Source organism: Entelurus aequoreus, linkage group LG07, assembly GCF_033978785.1.
Source record: "Entelurus aequoreus isolate RoL-2023_Sb linkage group LG07, RoL_Eaeq_v1.1, whole genome shotgun sequence".
NCBI lineage: Eukaryota > Metazoa > Chordata > Actinopteri > Syngnathiformes > Syngnathidae > Entelurus > Entelurus aequoreus.
The window spans coordinates 53,636,596-53,661,604 of record NC_084737.1 but is presented as its reverse complement, the minus strand read 5'-3'; the positions used below and the strand labels follow the sequence as shown (position 1 = coordinate 53,661,604).

The 25,009-nt window shown below is 37.7% G+C and overlaps 1 protein-coding gene and 1 long non-coding RNA gene across 2 annotated transcripts in view; one reads left to right on the top strand and one right to left on the bottom strand.

The window, feature by feature from the left end:
- Nucleotides 1–25,009, bottom strand: part of dlgap4a (discs, large (Drosophila) homolog-associated protein 4a) — a 271,658-nt gene that overhangs the window by 152,438 nt on the left and 94,211 nt on the right. The gene's annotated exons all lie outside the window — the stretch shown is intronic.
- Nucleotides 2,786–3,922, top strand: LOC133653117 (uncharacterized). The gene is made up of 3 exons (XR_009826663.1): nt 2,786–2,850; nt 2,930–2,982; nt 3,569–3,922. It is a non-coding gene; the product is annotated as an uncharacterized LOC133653117 (long non-coding RNA).

Genomic DNA, 25,009 nt, shown 5'->3' with positions numbered 1-25,009 from the left:
ACGCCATGCGCCGCCAGTCGCAGCTTCACGACGCCAAGCGCCGCCAGTCGCAGCTTCACGACGCCAAGCGCCGCCAGTCGCAGCTTCACGACGCCAAGCGCCGCCAGTCGCAGCTTCACGACGCCAAGCGCCGCCAGTCGCAGCTCCACGACGCCAAGCGCTGCCAGTCGCAGCTCCACGACGCCAAGTGCCGCCAGTCGCAGCTCCACGACGCGACCCCTCAAGCCAAAACCAAGATCCCCCAAGTCCAAGCCAAGACCCCCCAAGTCCAAGCCAAGACCAAGATCCCCCAAGTCCAAGCCAAGACCAAGACCCCCCAAGTCCAAGCCAAGTCCAAGGTTTTATACTGCCATACCGATCATCCATGGGTGAAATTGTCTGATACCAATACCGATCACAGTTATTAACTGTAAATTGTTCAATATATTTATAGTGAGTGTTATTGACAGTGTAACAATATCAACACGATACTAGTTCCTTATTGTTTTTAATACATACAACTGTTTGAGGAAAACAAAGTCAATATAGCAAAACAATAACTACACAAAATTAGAAACTATTATCTATTACCAGTGTTAAAAAACAACAACATTACTAACGCCCTTACTTTTACCAGTAACGAGTAATCTAATGAATTACTTTTATGTATGTTACAATGCCATTGCCGATATGTTTCATGTAACGTGGCACACTACTTTTGATGTGGTTGCACTGCAAAAAAAGCTGACAAAATATAACATAACAAGACTGGATTTTAGGAAAACAGTATTTAAAAACTAGTGAAATAATCCATCCATGCAGCGAGTTTATTGTACCTGATAAGACAACCTAAATTAAGATTTGTATATCTAGAAATTGGCAGGATTTTTAACATATAAATAAGTATTTCATTCTGAAAACAAGCATTTTTCAAGTTGACATTCTTAAATTAAGCATCCTCGGGATGATGCAGAATCTTTAAACAAGATGTTTCATGTGGGGAATACCAAAATATCTTATTTAAATATTTGTCTAAATTTTAAGATTTTTTAACTGGGTGAGACAAAATATAATAATTATTCATGCTAAAATTAAGATTCTGATGTATAGTCAATGACTATAAATAAGTAAATAGCTCTTAAAATCTTGGCAAGTGGTAAATAATCTTAATAAACAAATTAGAAAGGTATGGAATCAGAGGGTTGGTCTTGAACTGGTTAAGAACTTACTTAACCAACAGGAGGCAATAAGTGAAGATAGGCGAACACACTTCTACAGAGCTGAAAATATCTTTTGGCGTACCTCAGGGATCAATATTTGGACCAAAATTGTTCAATCTTTATATAAAGGACATTTGTAAAGTTACAAAGAACTTACAGTTAGTATTATTGCAGATGATACAACTGCTTTGTTCAGGAGAGAACACACAGAAGCTAATACGAATAATAACAGAAGAAATTAACAAATTAAAAAGATGGCTTGACAAAAACACACCATCAGTGGTGAACTCGCATGGCTGCGGTGGTTGTGACCCCAAGATGCAGAAAACAGGAGAACGATGTGCAGGTAAGAATCTTTAATATACTCAAAATAGGGAGAACCAGTCATGCATGCAAAGGTCCTAAACATTAACAATCCCCGAGCACTAACGAACAGACGAGGCAGGCATAAATAGCTGCCTGATTGGCAATTGCAACCAGAGCTGTGGTAATTTGTTGGTATTGCAACCAGCTGCCAATCAGGGACAGGTGAGGGAAACGAGCGCTCAGGGAGACAAGCAGGAAGGGGAACAAAAATAAGAGCGCCGACAGAAAAAAAACACCAAAACAGAGAACCACAAACAGAAGTGAAGTGACAGATCGTCACAGTATCTTTGAATCTCAGTAAAACTAAAATAATGCTATTCGATGGGAAAGTCAAACACAAATACAAATAGATGGAGTAGATATTGAAAGTGTAAAATAAAACACATTTTTGGGTTTAATAATAAATGATCAAATGAACTGCAAATGTCATGTTTGAGTTTGAGTTTATTTCGAACATGCAAGCATACAACATGATACATCACAATTTCATGTAAAAAATAAACAACAAAGTAGCAAGAAACACGTCAATAATGAAAAATAAAATAAAGCAAAATATGTTCTGGACCATTTGTCCAAGGTGTACCCCGCCTTCCGCCCGAATGCAGCTGAGATAGGCTCCACCCCCCCCCGCGACCCCAAAAGGGACAAGCAGTAGAAAATGGATGGATGGATGTTCTGGACCAAAAATCACTTCATATTCTCTACTGCTAGCTAGTTTTACCATATCTGAGTTATTGTGTAGAAATATGGGGAAACAACTACACATGTGCGCTTCATTCACTAACAGTGTTACAAAGAAGATCAATTAGAATAATACATAATGTTGGATATAGAGAACATACAACATACTTTATTTATCTTATCTAGGCTGACCATACGTCCTCTTTTCCTCGGACATGTCCTCTTTTGCGGGGATTTCTGGGGTGTCCGGGCGGGGTTTCTTAAATGCCTGAAATGTCCGGCATTTTGAGTTAGGGTTGCGTGTACCGGGTATTTTCAATGTACGTCCAGAGTTAAGAAGGGGTTAAACAAAACAAAGTGTGGAGGCGTGCGTGAAACACGGGTGGGAAATAAGACATATTTCCTCTCATGGCATCCCCTCATATTACCTGCGCCGTTTCCATGTTTAATCTCACGAGTTTAATCTCACAAGTTTAACACACGCGCTCACGTGACCCGCTGCAGCCTATCACGTGACCCGCTGCAGTTTATCGCGCTCTATATGATCCACCGTCCCAAGATGGCTGCCAGGTGCGGTGGCTAAACCTGGGCACATCTGAAGCCGGTATGTTTTAAAGTTGTCGTTTGCCTGCATATCGTAAAAACAACCGTCCAACATTTTACAATTAATTGTAAATTTATAGGTGCCGACCATCAGGGCCGAGTTGCGACGAGAGAGTGTTATTAAGCCGAGTTGGTAAGTGAATCTGTTTGCTAATAGTAGCTGCTAGCCGTACCCATGTATTGTCTATGGGCGGTTAGCATCGGCTTTTAATCCCGTTTCCTCCAATGTTTCTGATCCCATTGAATTTATATTTATTTAGAGTCTTTATTTTGGGTACTTACATATGGTGACTGAGTGTTGTGGCGTTTTAAGGCCATGTGCACTTTTTATGCTACGGTAAAGACAATGAATGAACACTGTTACACCCGTCATAGTGACGTCACTGTTATTGTAAATGTTACACCCGTCATAGTGACGTCACTGTTATTTTCTATTGTTTAATATTGTTAATGTTACACCCGTCATAGTGACGTCACTGTTATTTTCTATTGTTTAATATTGTTCATGTTGTACCCGTCATAGTGACAACACTGTGTACTGTCGTGTTTGTTATGTTGTACATACATGGGATGGTTTAATATTGTTAATGTTAGCAGTATTATTGCTAATAATGATAATAATAAGTGTAACTTATTTATTGAAGGTCGAACAATAGATGACTTAATGTTGATGTTTATGTGCGCACATTGATTGAACTCCGGGTCCTGTGTTTACGTAGGCCAGGTCCCTAAGTCTTGGATGGCGAGCTGTAGATAGGCCTTGAGCCTGAGCCCAAGGATCTCCACCTCTCAACCCCTGAACTCCACCTGCTCTGGTCGGGCGGTAGGCGGCTTATAGCCGAAACCCTTGCCTCGCATCTCATTACTCTGCAGCCCTTTGCACTACCTCATACACACCCTGCCCATAAACTGAACTGTCACTACAAACTGCCATATCCACAACCCCAACCCTGGGACCCCATTTTGAAAATTCCTAGCGCCAACACTGCTGTCAACAGAGGAGAAAAATGCTTTATTTAAATAAATATATTATTTATAAAGCAAGTTCGAGTATCATTGGCAAATTTTCACCTAGTCCCCGCCTTGGCACGCATAAATGTCCTCTTTTTGAGATTTCAGAATATGGTCAGCATAATCTTATCTAAAATATTGAAATTCAATAACTTGGTGCATTAGCAAACAGCTAAAATGATGTACAAAGCAAATTATAACCTGCTACCCAAGAATGTTCAACAATTCTTCTCAACAAAAGAGGAGAAATATAACCTAAGAGGAAAATGTAATTGAACAAATCTGTATGTGCGTACAACACTTAAAACCTTTAACAGATCTGTATGCAGAATTAAACTATGGAATGGATTAAGCAAAGAAATCAAACAAAGCACCAATTTGAGTCAATTTAAGAGACTGTTCAAACTACATGTGTTCACAAATTACAAAAAAGAACAATTATGATGAACATCTTAAACTTTTTTTTTTATAGATAATGATTATTTATGTATTTAATATTTGTTTACTTACTTATGGTATATTTATTTATTCACTGTTCTGTTACAAACAGAGAACAAGGAAATGGGATACAATTGCTATGATATGAAAAGGGGTAAGGTTAAATAAGCTCTGCTTCTTCCTACTCCTTTTCGGACATGCTGTAATGAAACAACTGGAAATATCGGATGCATTACATTTTAACGTATGCATGTTCGAAATAAACTGAAACTGGAACTGAAACTATTTTCCAGTGTGTATGTCAACAAGACAGCGTCAGAAGCACAGCAAATTCTATGCAAGAAGTAACTTTTTACTCGTGAAAGCAACAAGCAGCACCACCCTAGAGTAAACTTGATATTAAATAGGAAGATGTAACATCACACAGCAAACAACATGTAGGCTAAGTACACACACCCCTTCTACTACTATGAGGGAATAATGAACAAGAAATCAATGATTGAAGTGACGTGACATTTGTGGACAAGAAGAAAAGACAGCCATCGAAGCACATTCAATCTCTTTATTAACTAGTGTTACAATCCAGTGAACAGATTCAACACAGCTGCCGTCAATGCTGGCAAACTGCCACTGCTAATTTTAGTTTAGTTTAGTTTATTAAGGATCCCCATTAGTCTACACCAGGGGTCACCAACCTTTTTGAAAGCAAGAGCTACTTCTTGGGTACTGATTAATGCGAAGGGCTACCAGTTTGATACACACTTAAATAAATTGCCAGAAATACCCAATTTGCTCAATTTACCTTTAACTCTATGTTATTATTAATAATTAATGATATTTACACTTAATTGAACGGTTTAAAAGAGGAGAAAACACGAAAAAAATGACAATTAAATTTTGAAACATAGTTTATCTTCAATTTCGACTCTTTAAAATTCAAAATTCAACCGAAAAAAAAGAAGAGAAAAACTAGCTAATTCGAATCTTTTTGAAAAAATTAAAAAAATAATTTATGGAACATCATTAGTAATTTTTCCTGATTAAGATTAATTTTAGAATTTTGATGACATGTTTTAAATAGGTTAAAATCCAATCTGCACTTTGTTAGAATATATAACAAATTGGACCAAGCTATATTTATAACAAAGATCATTATTTCTTCTAGATTTTCCAGAACAAATTTTTAAAAGAAATTCAAAAGACTTTGAAATAAGATTTAAATTTGATTCTACAGATTTTCTAGATTTGCCAGGATAATTTTTTTGAATTTTAATCATAATAAGTTTGAAGAAATATTTCACAAATATTCTTCGTCGAAAAAACAGAAGCTAAAATGAAAAATTAAATTAAAATGTATTTATTATTCTTTACAATAAAAAGAATAAATTTACTTGAACATTGATTTAAATTGTCAGGAAAGAAGAGGAAGGAATTTAAAAGGTAAAAAGGTATATGTGTTTAAAAATCCTAAAATCATTTTTAAGGTTGTATTTTTTCTCTAAAATTGTCTTTCTGAAAGTTATAAGAAGCAAAGTAAAAAAATTAATGAATTTATTTAAACAAGCGAAGACCAAGTCTTTAAAATATTTTCTTGGATTTTCAAATTTTATTTGAGTTTTGTCTCTCTTAGAATTAAAAATGTCGGGCAAAGCGAGACCAGCTTGCTAGTAAATAAATACAATTTAAAAAATAGAGGCAGCTCACTGGTAAGTGCTGCTATTTGAGCTATTTTTAGAACAGGCCAGCGGGCTACTCATCTGGTCCTTACGGGCTACCTGGTGCCCGCGGGCACCGCGTTGGTGACCCCTGGTCTACACTATTCTTCTGGGGTCCAGGCAAAAAACATCACACAATCACAAAACAAAATATGACAATGCAGTACAACAAGATAAATAATAAAAGTTTGTAGTACAAAAATAGTAACAACAAAACCAAAAAACAATAACTTGGAGTTTACATAATAATGTTCATACAAAAGATAAAAAAAAGAAATAGATATATATTTTTTGCAAAAAATAAAACAAAGCACCAATGGCCTACATCATACACATCAGTGTACCAAAGACAAACAATATTATAAGTGATGAAAAAGTACCATAATGAATAAAATATGAAATAAAGTACATTCAAAATCAAGATAATATCAATATGAAAACAATAACCAGAAACAAGAATTAAGTTAAGCAAATAATAAGTCAAAAGAAGATAAATGAACCAGTCATGACATTAGGTACAATCTAGAACAGGGGTCTCAGACACGAGACGTTATTTTGCGGCCCGCACCTTAATATGAAAATGTAATGTTAGTGCGGCTCGCAAGTTTTATATGAATGGCGCTTGACAGCGTCATACTTGCCAACCCTCCCGATTTTTCCAGGAGACTCCCGGATTTCAGGACAACCATTCTCTCGAATGTCAGCCGATTTTCACCCAAACAACAATATTAAGGGCGTGCCGTGATGACACTGCCTTTAGCGCCCTCTACAACCTGTACAAACAGCGTGCCAGCCCAGTTACATGTTGTATTTGGCTTCTGTACACACATGTAAGTGACTGCAAGGCATAATTGGTCAACAGCCATACAGGTCACACTGAGGGTAGCCGTATAAACAACTTTAACACTTTTACAAATATGCGCCACACTGAACCCACACCAAACAAGAATGACAAACACATTTTGGGAGAACATCGGCACCGTAACACAACATAAACACAACGGAACAAATACCCAGAATCCCATGCAGCCGTAACTCTTCCGGGCTACAATATACACCCCCGCTACCACCAAACCTCGCCCCTCCAACCCTGTCCCCCCACACATCAACCCCCCCTCCGTGCGTTGGTTGAGTTGGGCGGGGTTGGGGGGGCGGGGTTTGGTGGTAGCGGGGGTGTATATTGTAGCCCGGAAGAGTTAGGGCTGCAAGGTGTTCTGGCTATTTGTTCTGTTAGAGTTAGAGTTAGAGTTTGAGTTTATTTCGAACATGCAAGCATACAACATGATACATCACAATTTCCAGTTTCTCTTTTCAACATGTTCGAAAAGGAGTATGAAGAAGCAGAGCTTATTTAATCCTACCCCTTTTATTTACATAACAGTTGCTGAAACTTTTTTATTCACTTCCTGTTCTCAATTTATTCACAATAAACTCCATAGGTAATCACAATAAAAATAAATAAATAAATAATAGTAAGAATTTAATAATAATAATTGGTGAAGAAAGTCTTATTTCATATGATGAGATAAGTAAGATTACTTTAAGAATGAATGAATGGATGGATGAAATAAATTGAAAATGTTTGTCATGGTTCTTCTTCTTTGTACTTTGTAAACACTTTAGGTTTGAAGAGTTTCTTGAAGTGGATCATATTAGTACATTGTTTGATTGCTTTTCTTAATCCATTCCATAATTTAATTCCACATACTGATATACTGAAGGTCTTAAGTGTTGTACGTGCGTACAAATGTTTTAAATTACATTTTTCTCTAAGATTATATTTCTCCTCTTTTGTTGAGAAGAATTGTTGTATATTCTTGGGTAGCAGGTTATAGTTTGCTTTGTGCATAATTTTAGCTGTTTGCAAATTCACTGTGTCGTGGAATTTCAGTATCTTTGATTCAATAAATAAAGGATTTGTATGTTCTCTATATCCAACATTATGTATTATTCTAACTGATCTTTTTTGTAACACCGTTAATGAATGAAGTGTACTTTTGTAATTATTTCCCCATATTTCTACACAGTAGCTCAGATATGGTAACACTAGTGAGCAGTAGAGAATATGAAGTGATTTTTTGTCTAGAACATGTTTTGCTTTATTCATTATTGACGTGTTTCTTGCTACTTTATGTTGTATATTTTTTACGTGAGATTTACAGTTCAATTTATCATCAATCATTATACCTAAAAATTTGGTTTCATTTAATCTTTCAATTTCTATTCCGTCTATTTGTATTTGTGTTTGACTTTCTCTTCTACTATTACCAAATAGCATTATTTTAGTTTTACTAAGATTCAACGATAGTCTGTTTTTGTCAAACCATCTTTTTAATTTGTTAATTTCTTCTGTTATTATTTGTATTATCTCCTGTGTGTTCTCTCCTGAACAAAACACTGTTGTATCATCCGCAAATAATACTAACTTTAAATCTTTTGTAACTTTACAAATGTCATTTATATAGAGATTGAATAATTTAGGTCCTAGTATTGATCCCTGAGGTACACCACAGGATATATTTAGCGTTGTAGACATGTGTTCGCCTAGCTTCACGTATTGTTTCCTGTTCGTTAGATAACTTCTTATCCAGTTTAAGACTAACCCTCTGATGCCATATCGTTCTAGTTTTTTGATTAAAATATTGTGATTAATTGTGTCAAATGCTTTAGTTAGATCCATAAAAACTGCTGCTGCACATTTTTTACTGTCTATTGCATTGGTAATTTCTTCTGTAATTTCAATTAAAGCCATTGAAGTTGAGACATTAGCTCTGTATCCATATTGGTTCTCTTCGAGTATTCTATTTTTATTTATGAAACTCTCTAATCTGTTATTAAACAGTTTTTCAATGATTTTAGAAAATTGTGGAAGTAAAGAAACAGGTCTATAATTTGTAAATTGATGTTTATCTCCAGTCTTATAAATTGGTGCAACTTGAGCTATTTTCATTATGTTTGGGAATGTACCTGTTTGAAATGATAGATTACTAATATACATTAATGGTCCTGAGATCTCTTCTATAACCTTTTTTATCGTTTCCATATCAATTCCATTACAATCAGTTGAAGTCTTAGATTTACATTTTTTCACGATTGTAACTATTTCCTCCTGTGTCACATTACTGAGGGACATGGAGTTGGGATTTCGCTCTATGGTATCATTATAGTCCTCAATTGGAACTGGGTCTGGAATCCTTTCTTCCAATTTTGGTCCAATATTTACAAAATAATTATTGAAGCTTTCAACTACTTCCTTTATGTTGTCATTGTTTTTATTTCCGTCTAAAAAGTATTGAGGGTAGTCCCTCTTTGTGCCATTTTTAATAATGCTATTGAGGATGCCCCATGTTGCTCTCATATTATTTTTGTTCCTGTCCAATAATTCACTGTAATATTATTTTCTACATGATCGTAGTATGTCTGTTAACTTGTTTTTATACTTTTTGTACTTAATTTCTGCCTCTATAGTTCTTTGTGCTATAAATTCTCTATATAGTGTATTCTTCTTCTTACAAGCATTTTTTAATCCTTTTGTCATCCATGGTTGATTATTCTTTCTCTGTTTATTACTGAGTTGTATCCATGGACAATGTTTGTCATAAAGTATTATGAACTTGTTTAAGAAATGTTCATATGCTTCATCAACCTCTTTTTCATTGTACACATTGTCCCAATCTTGCTTTTGTAGCTCAATTTTGAAAGCAGTCATCCTCTTCTCTGTGCACAGTCTTCGAAATGTCCTTTTGTCTTCCATGTTCTTCTTGTAGTGTCCATCATATATTGTAAAAACTGGCAGATGATCACTAACGTCGATTATAAGTAGACCACTAGTAGTGTTATTGTCAAACTCATTGGTAAAAATATTATCAATAAGCGTGGCACAGTGTGCTGTGATTCTACTTGGCTTTGTGATTTTTGGATATAAACTGATGCTGTACAATGAAGTCATCAATAGACTTTTGCTTGTTAGGGTTCAATAAGTCAATATTAAAGTCACCACATAAGAACATTATTCTTTGACCATTATCCATGTAAGTAGCCTTGATCCATTCTTCAAATGTTTCTATACTTGACTTAGGTGATCTATATATACAACTGATGAAAATGTTTTTGCTTTTTTCCTGACATATTTCAATGGTTATACATTCTAAGATATTATCTATAGCAAATGACATGTTTTTTACCACTTTGTAGTTCAGGTTCTTCATCACGTACACAGCTACTCCTCCTCCATTTTTGTTGGTTCTGTTGATGTAGTTTAGTTCATATCCCTCCAGATCAAAATCTATTCCTTTTTTATCATCAATCCATGTTTTTGTAACAGCAATCACTTTGAATGGTTCGTTGATGTGTTCCAAAAGTTCTTAATGTTGTTGTAGTTTGCATACAAGCTTCTGCTATTAAAATGAATAATTGACAATTTGTTATCGCATGTAATGTTGCTATTATATTGATCATCTGTATAATAAAAACAATTATTACTGATGTGGGAGAAAAAATTTGTATCTGGATCTATATCATTTTCCAAATCCTGGTTTTTGTAATCTTTGTTGCAGAAATTTTTTAGTTCCATATTTTCTTGTTCAACAATCTTTGATGTTGTTTCAATAATCTCAATAAGTGTAGGTGGATGCAATCCTGAATGTAGGTCCTCTTGTTTAGTCGTCCCTTGGAACATAGCAGTGTCGATGCTGAATGCGGGTGTTTGTTTTCTGTCAGAGTCCATTATCATCGTTGTTTTGGTAGCTGTGTAAACTTTAAAAATTGTCCAGGTCCTTGATGTCATGGACAACAATTACTCTTGCTTCTGGACCTCCATTCAGCTTGATGTAGATTTTACAGTTGGTGCTCCAAGTTCCCTGGATTTTTCCCTGCCTTCTCAAGTCGCGTGCTTTCTTGGCGATTCCAGCATTGCGTTTTGTGAGATGCTCATTCATGTACACATTTGTTCCCTTCAGCTTCTTTCCCTGTCTCAGCAATGCCATTTTAGATTTTCTGTTTACGAGTTTCACGAGCACGACTGGAGTGGCGTTGTTGTTTCTTCCGTTCAGTGGGATGCATGTTTCGATGGTATTAATGTCAATTTCAGTTTCCTTTGATTGCAGAAAGTTGACCACTTGCTGTTCTGCTGAGATCATATCCATTTCATCTGGTTCACCTTCATTATTCACAGCTTTCACATAGGATCTTGGTTTATTCGGTGCCCAGTCTCCGATGATATCATTCATTCGTTTTTCCTGATCCATTTCATCTATGATATTCCTCAACATGTTGTTGTCTTCTTGAAGGGTCTTCATTCGTTTGCCCATTTCAGTGGCTTCATTATGTCTTCTGTTGTTCTGAGATTGCAGATTTTCTATATTTTCCTGCAGACTTTTCACATCTTGTTTGTGTTCTGTTGTTACTTTTCTCAGATATTCTTTCAATTCTTTCATTTCTTCTTTCATTTCTTTTTTCATTTCTTTCATTTCTTCTTTCATTTCTTCAAGTATTTGTAGTATCACTTCTTGATTCCCATCTTGTCCTGTGTCCAACCTCAAATCTTGTTCCCAGTTGTGTTCTGTAACAGCTGACCCCAAAGGTTTCGGGATTTCAATCTTTCCTTTACCTTTTCGCATCGCGGCAGTCACTGACGTCACTGCCTCTTGCTTGTGTCTTAACGGCAGTTGCTTCTTTAGCGACTTGCGGCACTTTAACTTGTTTTTTCCAACAATTTCGTATCTTGCGCCGTTCAGAGATCAATTTGAGGTGTCAGCCTGTCAACTTATATCACTCTGCGACGTCGGGATCACTTTAAAACAGCTGTAAACTCGCCGTAGCTTTTGGTTGCTAGGCAACCGCTTTGAACTGCGGCAAGGCGCCTTTGGCTTGAGTCTAACGGCTCTCCCAACTCACCTTCTTTCAGCGTATCAGTGCCTCTCAACTGACCAAAATCAGATTGAAGATGCCAGGGTACTCTCCTGTGGCTGTGATCGCAAATCAGTGGTCAAAATCTTCAGATTTAACAAAAAACTCCAGTAGCAAGAGCTACTTCATTGACAGGAAGTGACGTTGTTGTGTTTATGTTGTCTTACGGTGCGGATGTTCTCCCAAAATGTGTTTGTCATTCTTGTTTGGTGTAGGTTCACAGTGTGGCGCATATTTGTAACAGTGATGAAGTTGTTTATACGCCCCCCTCAGTGTGACCTGTATGGCTGTTGAGCAAGTATGTCTTGCAGTCACTTACGTGTGTCTGCAGAAGCCTCATACAACATGTGACTGGGCCGGCACGCTGTTTGTATGGTGAAAAAGCGGACGCGACTACAGGTCGCCCTTAATATTGTTGTCCGGGTGAAAATCGGGACAAATTCGGGAGAATGGTTGCCCCGGGAGATTGTCGGGAAGGGCACTGAAATTCGTGAGTTTCCCAGAAAAATTGGGAGGGTTGGCAAGTATGTTGCTAGGGCGGGATAGCCGTTCAAAAGTGAATTCATTAAAAAGTGCATGTTAGATTTTTTTAAGAAATATTTTTTTAAGAAATATTTTCTTACGGCCCAGCCTCACCCAGGTTCTGCATCCAGTGGCCCCCAGGTAAATTGAGTTTGAGACCCCTGATCTAGAATAATGTTTTTCCGCAATACTTCTCCACTCAGTCTATTCCTAAAACCCACTCTGCTGGTGATTGATACCAGATATTGTGGAAGTCAATTCCAGTAAGTGATTGCCCTATGCATAACAGTCTTTTTCAAAACATCAGTTTTGGGTTTAAGGTGGGTGAGAACACCGCTCAGGGCTAGCCTGGTCCCATAGTTGTGACTGTCACTAGCAAGCAACAGCTGAGAATACAGATAAGCAGGTTTACGGTATGTATAGATGTTTTTAAAAATAGAATCAAACTACAAGCTAGTCTTTTACCAACTTCCATCCATGACAATTGTAACCCAGGCTTGAAAACACCATATGCCTGGAGTTGAAATAATTCATTTGAGTTAAAATAATTCATTTAGTAACGGTACATTAATTTCAGTTAAATAACTAAGTGTTAAAACAGGTACAAACTAATCTGCACTTTACGTTATTCATTTATACTTTTAACCTGCTCTACAAATTGTTAAAATAGTAAACACACAATATACATAGAAATGTTGACACAAACATGGTGTCTTAACAGAAATTGCAGAGGTAAAAATTACCTGTCTCCATGATTGTCACCTCTAGAGGGCAATCAGTGAGCCTGTGAGCCCTTCCGTGTCACTCGTTTTATGACGCAACTTCCTGTAGTGTGGAAGAAGAGAAACTCCCCTTCCGGTTTTGTCGGTCCATGCGTGGCAATGCAAACACACGCGGAGAACCTGTCGATCAATCCTTGGCCATTCACTCGGTAAGGCTTGAAAATAAGCTTGCAATTCGATCCATCCACATTTCTAATGTTGTTATACAACTTTTGATCCGTATATTGTGTTGTTTGAACCTTGTAGAGCAGTGTGACATCCGAGTGTAATATTCACTGACTGATATCCTGTGTGCAGTCATTTCACTTGATCAGCGGTGAGTGAATAACAATGATGTGATGTTTTATTTGAGCCATAAGTGTTGGTGATATTTATTTTGTTCATGTTTACAGCACATGCTAGGAACACTGTGATTATTTTTGTTTTACTGAAGTAATAGATTACCGAGTACTTTTGATTTAGTGATTGAAGGGGTAATTTTTAGTGCATCTCTCACCTGTGCTAGCAAGGGAGATATTTAGCACGTTTTAACCTTATATACCTCCAAGTTGCTACACAAAAGTCCATTTTGAACATTAATGTGAACTTAGTGCAATTAACCTACCTCGTTTAATTGTGAACTTAAAGGTGCATTTAAAGGCCTACTGAAACCCACTACTACCGACCACGCAGTCTGATAGTTTATATATCAATGATGAAATCTTAACATTATAACACATGCCAATACGGCCGGGTTAACTTATAAAGTGACATTTTAAATTTGCCGCTAAACTTCCGGTTCGAAACGCCTCTGAGGATGACGTATGCGTGTGACGTAGCCCGACGAACACGGGTATGCCTTCCACATTGAAGCCGATACGAAAAAGCTCTGTTTTCATTTCATAATTCCACAGTATTCTGGACATCTGTGTTCGTGAATCTGTTTCAATCATGTTCATTGCATTATGGAGAAGGAAGCCGAGCAAGCAAAGAAGAAAGTTGTCGGTGCGAAATGGACGTATTTTTCGAACGTAGTCAGCCACAACAGTACACAGCCGGCGCTTCTTTGTTTACATTCCCGAAAGATGCAGTCAAGATGGAAGAACTCGGATAACAGAGACTCTAACCAGGAGGACTTTTGATTTGGATACACAGACGCCTGTAGAGAACTGGGACAACACAGACTCTTACCAGGATTACTTTGATTTGGATGACAAAGACGCAGACGTGCTACTGTGAGTATGCAGCTTTGGCTTTTTTTTGCGTATGTACGTAACTTTTTTTAAATATATAAGCTTTATGAACCTTGGGTTAGGTGAACGGTCTTTTGGGCTGAGTGATTGTGTGTGTTGATCATGTGTTTGAATTGTATTGGCGTGTTCTATGGAGATAGGAGCTAGCAGAGGAGCTAGGAGCTAGCATAACACGTACCGTACCGTACGTGCGCGTCACGTACGTAACTTTTTAAAAATATATAAGCTTTATGAACCTTGGGTTAGGTGAACGGTCTTTTGGGCTGAGTGATTGTGTGTGTTGATCGGGTGTTTGAATTGTATTGGCGTGTTCTATGGAGCTAGGAGCTAGCAGAGGAGCTAGGAGCTAGCATAACAAACACGCAGGTGTTATTATGCAGGATTAATTTGTGGCATATTAAATATAAGCCTGGTTGTGTTGTGGCTAATAGAGTATATATATGTCTTGTGTTTATTTACTGTTGTAGTCATTCCCAGCTGAATATCAGGTACCGTGAGTATGCAGCCTTGGCTGCTAAACATTCGATAACTTGACCGTATGTGCGCGTCACGTACGTAACTTTTTAAAAATATATAAGCTTTATGAACCTTGGGTTAGGTAAACGGTCTTTTGGGCTGAGTGATTGTGTGTGTTGATCAGGTGTTTGAATTGTATTGGCGTGTTCTATGGAGCTAGGAGCTAGCAGAGGAGCTAGGAGCTAGCATAACAAACACGCAGGTGTTTTTATGCAGGATTAATTTGTGGCATATTAAATATAAGCCTGGTTGTGTTGTGGCTAATAGAGTATATATATGTCTTGTGTTTATTTACTGTTGTAGTCATTCCCAGCTGAATATCAGGTCACCCCCGGCTCTCACAGCATCTTCCCTATCTGAATAGCTTCAACTCCCCACTAGTCCTTCACTTGCACTTTACTCATCCACAAATCTTTCATCCTCGCTCAAATTAATGGGGAAATTGTCGCTTTCTCGGTCCGAATCTCTCTCACTTCATGCGGCCATCATTGTAAACAATAGGGAACTTTGCGTATATGTTCAACTGACTACGTCACGCTACTTCCGGTAGGTGCAAGCCTTTTTTTTATCAGATACCAAAAGTTGCAATCTTTATCGTCGTTGTTCTATACTAAATCCTTTCAGCAAAAATATGGCAATATCGCGAAATGATCAAGTATGACACATAGAATAGATCTGCTATCCCCGTTTAAATAAAAAAAATTCATTTCAGTAGGCCTTTAAATAGTATTTGTATTTGAAGAAACATTTCATATATTTTTGAATATTTGAACAATTGGAAAAAAGAACTATAATAAGCGCTTAACTTTTATTTTGATATTTCATATTTTGAAAACAAATACATTGTAAACCAAAGCATTTGAGATACATGATTGGTGATTAATGACATGATTGAGCTAATTAATGCAAGTTAAAAAATATTTAAGCTAATTCATGGTTATTTAAGAACACAGTTGAAACCAGTGTGTGTGAATAATACAAGCTATTGGGTCTTGTCTGATCTATTATTAGGTCAGGTTTTTTGATTGGGTGATTCAAATACCATCTTAATTCCCTGGAGCACCTTGTTTGGAGAGGACGACATCGCCCTTCCAGCCTAGGTGGATGAGAGGCTCCGCAGTCTCTCCAACTCCAACACTGATTCCCCCCCATTCCCGAGATCCATCGATCCGATTCCCAGTTTGGCCATTCAACATTCAAGTTCATCGTTGTCTGTGTCATTATTGATATGCAACACTGGCTCTTAAAAACACTAGGATTCTTCTGATACTAGTCCAGTTCGATATCTACACCATTGACTACTACTCACCTGTTTCCTCTATTACTAGTTCGTAACTAGGGCTACACAATTCCTTATGCATTATCTAGGCTGACCATATTCTGAAATCCCAAAAAGAGGACACATATATGCGTGCCAAGGCGGGCAGCACGCCAAGGCCGGGACTAGGTGAAAACTTGTCAATGATACTCGAACTAGCTTTATAAATAATATATTTTTTTAAATAAAGCATTTTTTCTCCTCTGTTGACAGCAGTGTTGGCGCTAGGAATATTCAAAATGGGGTCCCAGGGACCCCATCAAGTCATAAAAATGGGGTCCCACAGTAAATTTTTGGGGTCCCACTTTTTTGTAAGCGTTTTGAAAACAAATGACAAATGTATGCATTGTCCTGTTGTATCTCACATTCTATATTGTGTTTTGGAAAAAGGTTGTCATAAACGTTACTTAATTCATTAAAAAAAGATAATACAAAAGAAAACAAATGTGTATACATATGTAAATGTATTCAGTTATTAACATTCATTCACTTTCTTTTTTCCTTCATGGATCTAAACTTTACCACTGCTGTTAGTTTTTTCTATGTTTTTATTTAATAAGTTGTAGATGTATTTATTTCAGTATGAAAGTGTAAAAAGTGTTTTGCTTGGGTCATGAAATGATGATAATGGTGTGCCAGGGCAAACATACATTTTATATTTAACGCTTAAATCTCTGGAGTCTACATCAACTTCGGATCTATTCCTCATTTCAAAATGTTTTAGTTTTTTTTATGTTGTTTTTTTTGTTTGTTTGTTTTCCGCCCTTTTTTGTCAAACAAAACTGTGTTTTTAATGGCAAACACACAAAATACGCAAAATCTTCCACCAAAAATATTTTTCAATGTGGAATATTTGATGTGAAGTAATCGGAACCTTTGATAGGTCAATAATAACATAATATAATATAATAACATAACAATGACCGTTTGAAAGAAAAAAAAACAGCTTTGTTTTATTAGTCAACATTGCAACTTTTTCTAAAATACATTTCACCTTTAAGCTTTTTTATTTCACTTTCGTTATGTTTTTGTTAATTTTAATAGTATTTTTAGAATGTGCCGTGGGACTTTAAAACATTAGCTGTGGGCCACAAATGGTAAAAAAAAAATTAATAATCTGCGTCCTTTCTGATTTCAATGCGTTAAAAAGACACAAAAAGTGCGTTAACGCCAACACTGCTTGACAGTATAACAAAATAAGTCACACTTATATTCTGTAACATTCACAGTTTTGGAAAAAAAAGTGCAGAGGTAGAAATATTCAAAATAACCTCTTGTATATAATGTAAACATAAATAATGCCTCAAAACAAATTAATTAAATTTAAACAAAAAACAGCAGACGAGCTCTCGCCCTGCACAGCTGTTTTGTGCTTTGTGGTGTCGATATGGGCTTGGAGATCGTTGGCCCCTTTATTTGCCACAGATACATACGTTCCTGCTTTGCACACAGTGCATTCTGCTTTCTATGTGTCACGGCCAGGACAAAAACACAAATACTTTTCCCGCAAATCATCCGTGAAGTTGCATTTACGTTTAGGCATTTCTTGTTCTCATGTCTCTCTCCACTCACTAGCTCTCTTCCTCTGTGTCTCTGCCCCTCCCTCACAAACGTGCGCACACCTTCAGGTTTTTTTTTAACCCCTTCTTAACTTAACCCTGGACGTACATTAAAAATACATGCAACCCTAATTCAAAATGCCGGACATTTGAGGCATTTAAGAAACCCCGCCGGGACACGTCCGGGGAAAAGAGGACGTATGGTCAGCCTACATTATCTCAATGCCGGTCCTAAATGAGCAATGGAGAGCTAGTCTCGCAGCTCTGTTTTGGGTAAACTGGATTTTATTTAGTTTTTGTTTAGATGCATTAGACCAGATTGCTGGTTATACAAGGGATTGTATAACTTGCTTAGTAGTTGTGTTAGTTAAAAAATATTTACTATAGGAACTATACACTTAAATGTAGAGTATATGTAGAATATGTTTATATTATTTATATATTATATATATTATATTATATTATTTATACTTATTATTGTCTATTGTGAGCGAACTATGGTGCTGAATTTCCCCCAGGGATCAATAAAGTACTTTCTATTCTATTCTATAGGAACAACAAAACATGTTGGGATAGTAAAATATTGATCTAATCACAGTAGTATTGACCATATACTGATTATGGTATCGTTATTGTCGATACTTGTATTGACCCCCCCCCCCCCCCCCCCCCCCCTCCGTCCCCCACGGTTTATCATTAGTGATGTTTTTTGCTGTTACAGAGCCAAGGATTTGTGTAGAAGCGGCGTCGTACTGTGAAGGGACATCAACGGCGCTCGATAGCGAGGACGCTGCATTGCGTTGAGGAGCTTGTCAATTTGCGGGACACAGCTAGAAAGTGTCATCAACATGCAAGTTAGCTGCGATAAAATTAAAATCTATCGTCGGCCAATATTGTGCATCGTATTGTGCAATCCTTTATCAGGCATTATGGTGCCTTCTACCTATCAATAAATATGCTGATGTCACAAGCTTGGACTAAGCTCAAAAGGCATGTTTGGAAAAAGATACAATTATTTTGTAAATGTCTTTGCATTGCCTCCAAATTGGGTTTTGCATGATACATTCTGTTAACGTGACAGATTCTTGTCATGAGAAACTCAGGCACACACTTTGCTGCTGCAATGTGTTTGAGGCCGCCTCCTTGCTGTCATCTTGCTGCTGTAGTGCAGCCTCCTCATTATCATGTTTCATGTGACAGCCTCTCTGAATCATTTGGCCCTGGGAGCTGAACCAAATGTGAAATAAAAACCTTGCAGTTGTTGTTAAACTCAGATGACTGGAAAAGTGATAAACAACAATGCCTTTATCTCTGCACTGATTACATACGCAACTTCAATCATGCCCTAATGCTCCCCGACGTGTTAAATTTTAACAAGAAGAGGTATGAAGTGTAAAAGTATGCAGCCACCTTCAGTCATGCATTAATTTAATTAAGTGTATATTTGCATGTTAACACTGTCAACATAATGATCTTCAAGCTTATCTTGTCTGCACTCAACAGATCTTTTTCACAGTCTCTCCACTCGAAAGCCTGATTTGTCAAAAATACCATGGATAGTTTTTCAGAGGCTAAGGAAAGATAATTAGCTACCGTGCAGAAGTGTAACAACATGACAAAAAGCCATCATTGAGTGAAAATTGTCAAATGGAAAATAGTTTGGTAGTTTAAATCAAGTGTGGCAGTTTTTCTAAAGGAAAATGTTATTCCCTACTTTTACGTGCATTAAAAAGGAACGTAAATGTTTGATCATTAAAATAGTTTGGTTGCTAGGTTTTTTTTCTACACTTCTATGTCAAGTCACCGTTTACACTTCGGAAATTTCATCGTTAGCCAAATGCATGGCCGTAATACCACCGAACACACCGAGGTTATTTATTGGTAAAAAAACAACAAAAACCCAGATGATATGACTGAATATACTTTGTGTAGGACAGCGTTTCTCAAAGTGTGGGGGGCGCCCCACTGGTGGGGAATAGAGACATGACAGGTGGGGCGCGAGGAACGGTGTCAGGGCATGGACTGTGATGCAGTTTCCTGCGTGTGTTGCTTTCCCGAGATGCAAACGAGTTGGCATAGAAAGTTCAGCTGGAACTATGGAAGCATGGGTAAAAGTTATCTAGTGAAGAGAAGGTGATGTTGCCAGGAAGACAGCCTGGCAACTGGGAGCTTAAATAATAGTGACAGCAGGTGCGTGACTCAAAATGTGAAAACGTGAGACAGGTGTGTGTGAGTCCAAACGTGGAACAGGTGAAACTAATGAGTAACCATGGGAACAAAACAAAACCAGGAAGTGAAACCAGGAACTAAGGAAGTCCAAAACTAACAGCATAACTAAACAAAAGATGATCCGGACCATGGATCATGACAAACGGGAGGAAATTTCAATTTGATTTTTTTAATTTTTTTATTATTATATTCTTTGATTTTTTTTTTTACTATGCTTTCATTTTCTATACACACTGTAAATCACTTTGTGATTCTGTCTGTGAAATGCGCTATATAGATAAATGTAAATTACTTATTTTTCCTGTAGGCTTTACATTTCTAGGTAGGAGCGAAAGTTTACTGACATAGCAACAGTAACTAATGGGGGCGGGGCTAAGCGGAAGCTTTGTGAATGGCGAGTCACTGTGTGAGGATTTGCTGTTTTGCAAATGCATAAAAAATAGAGCCACTGCTGATGAGCTGTTCAAGATAATGGACAGTTTCCTCAAAGAACACGACCTTAAATGGGGAAAACTGTGTGGGCTTTTGCTCTGATGGCGCGCATGGCAAAGTCAAGAAACGGGCTGCAGGCTCTAATAAAGAGGGTTGCGCCAAATACGCATTGGACACAATGTGTCATTCACCGGGAAACACTCACGTCAAGGCAGCTCAGCCCCGAATTCAATGAGATTTTAACAGTGGCAGTGTCAAGCCTGCAACCCCGATTTGAAAAGCTGTGCAGTGCAAAACAGGCTCATTGCAGCCACTAATGCTGGAGTACTGTAAAACTCACGTTCACTTGCCCTGTCCTCCTTTTTTTGGCAAAGATTGCAAAGTGGCACTTTTATTTTCATTTATTATTGAACTTGATGCAAGTTATTTGATTTATTATTGAACTTGATGCAAGTTATAACACGTTTTTTTTATTTGTTATTGAACTTGATGCAAGTTATAACACTTTTGTTTTATTTATTATTGAACTTGATGCAAGTTATTTGATTTATTATTGAACTTGATGCAAGTTATAACACGTTTTTTTTATTTATTATTGAACTTGATGCAAGTTATAACACTTTTGTTTTATTTATTATTGAACTTGATGCAAGTTATAACACTTTTGTTTTATTTATTATTGAACTTGATGCAAGTTATTTGATTTATTATTGAACTTGATGCACGTTATAACACTTTTATTTGATTTATTATTGAACTTGATGCAAGTTATAACACTTTTTTTGATTTATTATTGAACTTGATGCAAGTTATAACACTTTTTTTGATTTATTATTGAACTTGATGCAAGTTATAACACTTTTGTTTTATTTATTATTGAATTGTTGCAAGTTATTTTATTTGATATTGAACTTGATGCAAGTTATACCACAGCTGCACAGTTATTTTATTTATTATTGAACTTGATTTTATTTTATGTTATTGAGTTTGAATGTATAAAACTTGATGTTCGATAAATTTGAAAATGTTAAGCTTGGCATTATGAATGAATGAATGAATGAATGAATGAATGAATGATGAATGAATGAATGATCTTTATTGTCATTGTGCATGTACAGGTACAGGTCCAACGAAATTTAGATTGCTTCCCTGAGGTGCTTTGCATTTTTTTAAAAAGAAGAAACCACACAATATACAAAAACAACACAATATACACAATATGCAATATACAATGTGGCCTAAGACCACTCTAGGAGGCAATGTAAAAGCGTTCTGTTGGGGCGATGGGGGCAGGTGGGGCTTGAAAACTCTCCCTTGTCCAAAGTGGGGGATGACAAAAAAAGTTTGAGAACCACTGGTGTAGGACATCGCTTGCGCCCCGTCATAATCCTGCATGTGAAAATGATGGATTAGATTTACAAAACCCAAAACCAGTGAAGTTGGCATGTTGTGTAAATCGTAAATAAAAACTGAATACAATGATTTGCAAATCCTTTTCAACTTATATTCAATTGAATACACTGCAAAGACCAGATACTTAACGTTCAAACTGGAAAACGTTACTTTTTGCAAATATTAGCTCATTTGGAATTTGATGCCTGCAACATGTTTCAAAAAAGCTGCCACAAATGGCAAAAAAGACTGAGAAAGTTGAGGAATGCTCATCAAACACTTATTTGGAACATCCCACAGGTGAACAGGCTCATTGGGAACAGGTGGGTGCCATGATTAGGTATAAAAGCAGTTTCCATGAAATGCTCAGTCATTCACAAACAAGGATGGGGCGAGGGTCACCACTTTGTGAATAAATGTGTGAGCAAATTGTTTAAGAACAACATTTCTCAACAAGCTATTGCAAGGAATTTAGGGATTTCACCATCTATGGTCCGTAATATCATCAAAAGGTTCAGAGAATCTGGAGAAATCACTGCACGTAAGCAGCAAGGCTGGAAACCAACAATGAATGCCTGTGACTTTCGATCCCTCAGGCAGTACTGCATCAAAAACCGACATCATTGTGTAAAGGATATCACCACATGGGCTCAGGAACACTTCAGAAACCCACTGTCAGTAACTTCAGTTGGTCGCTACATCTGTAAGTGCAAGTTAAAACTCTACTATGCAAAGCGAAAGCCATTTATCAACAACACCCAGAAACGCTGCCGACTTCGCTGGGCCCGAGCTCATCTAAGATGGACTGATGCAAAGTGGAAAAGTGTTCTGTGGTCTGACAAGTCCACATTTCAAATTGTTTTTGGAAACTGTGGATGTTGTGTCCTCCGGACCAAAGAGGAAAAGAACCATCCGGATTGTTATATGTCCAAAGTTGAAAAGCCAGCATCTGTGATGGTATGGGGGTGTATTAGTGCCCAAGACATGGGTAACTTACATATCAGTGAAGGCACCATTAATGCTGAAAGGTACATACAGGTTTTGAAGCAACATATGTTGCCATCCAAGCAAAGTTATCATGGACGCCCCTGCTTATTTTAGCAAGACAATGCCAAGCCACGTGTTACAACAGCGTGGCTTCATAGTAAAAGAGTACGGGTACTAGACTGGCCTGCCTGTAGTCCAGACCTGTCTCCCATTGAAAATGTGTGGTGCATTATGAAGCCTAAAATACCACAACAGAGACTGTTGAACAACTTAAGCTGTACATCAAGCAGGAAAGGAAAATAATTCCACCTGAAAAGCTTCAAAAGTTGGTCTCCTCAGTTCCCAAACGTTTACTGAGTGTTGTTAAAAGGAAAGGCCATGTAACACAGTAGTAAAAAGGCCCCTGTGACCACTTTTTTGCAATGTGTTGCTGCCATTAAATTCTAAGTTAATGATTATTTGCAAAAATTGATTTAGTTTCTCAGTTCGAACATTAAATATCTTGTCTTTGCAGTCTATTCAATTGAATATAAGTTGAAAAGGATGTGCCGACCTTACTGGTTTTGGAGGGGACCACAGATGTGTGGCTGAGTCTTAAAATAACCGCAGCGTGATTGCGCCTCAGAAGTTATATGTCAGGGGTGTCCAAACTTTTTCCACTGAAAAATGAAAGCATGCAAGGGCCATTTTGATATTTTTTTATTTTCAAAACAAACACAATATACCATTAGGGCTCCCTTCAATTTCAGAATCAGAATCAGATCAGAAATACTTTAATAATCCCTGAGGGGAAATTAAGATTTTCTCCACAATCCCATTCAAGAGCAGACAAACATTACAGGGAGACAGAACAGGATCGCTGACGGGTCTGCCAACTTTCGGCGCCCCTTACAAAAAAGGTGAGAAACAGGTAAACGCTGGGGGGAGGGCTGAGAAAAAAAAAATTCAGGCTAAGCCTGGGCCCCTGGAGAGGGGGTCCAGACTGAGGCCAATGGAGAAAAAAAACCTCATATCCATAGCACACATACGCATGTGTGTAAGACGGAAACATCAAACATCAAAGAACACAAAAGACATTAAAAGAGCAGAGCTGATGCAACCATCTACATACAGCAACAAAGTAAAACAACAACAACAAAAAAATAATTAATTCATCGTCTGCTGGGGTGGGGGGGAGCATGGCCAGAGACAGGAGCAGACCCAACAAAGCAACCAGGGGAGCCGACTCCACCCTCGGCCGCCCACTAACTCTCGGCCAGGATGAGCTAGGATGTGTCTAAGGAGACCGAGGTGTCCGATACCTGCTCATTCAGCCAAGACACTGTGAAGCTTGTCCGTCCCAGCTCCGCAAGCCTTTGATGAATTTTGATGAATGTTAAACGTCCCAGGGACCAAAAAGGGTCTTAGTAATTTCAGTGTTAACTAAAAGTACTGTATTTATGTTTTAAGATTAAGATTAAGATTAAAGTACCAATGATTGTCACACACACACTAGATGTGGTGAAATTTGTCCTCTGCATTTGACCCATCCCCTTGGGGAGCAGTGGGCAGCAGCGGCGCCGCGCCCGGGAATCATTTTTGGTGATTTAACCCCCAACTCCAACCCTTGATGTTGAGTGCCAAGCAGGGAGGTAATGGGTCCCATTTTTATAGTCTTTGGTATGACTTTTATTTTTACCTTCAACACCTAAATATCTAGATCAACTTCAGATCTATCTGATCCCAAAGTTTCATTTTTTTCATGTTTATAGTCTTTTTTTCCCCCAAAGAAAACAGTTTTTTTTGTGGCAAAAATACTATCCATCCATCCTCTTCTGCTTTTCTGAGGTCGGGTCGCGGGGGCAACAGCTTAGCAGAGAAGCCCAGACTTCCCTCTCCCCAGCCACTTTGTCCTGCTACTCCCAGGTGTCCTGGGTCTTCCATGTGGCCTCATACTGGTCGGAGTGCAAACACCCCCCACCCCCCCACCCCCCCACCCCCGCCGCACTTTGGACACCACTGTTATATATGAAAACCACCATCCCCAATCAATTGAAATGATCCAGAATGTGTGTCATTTAATCAATGTGATCGCACGATGTAAAGAGAGACATGTTGTAAAATAATGTATATACTGTCTT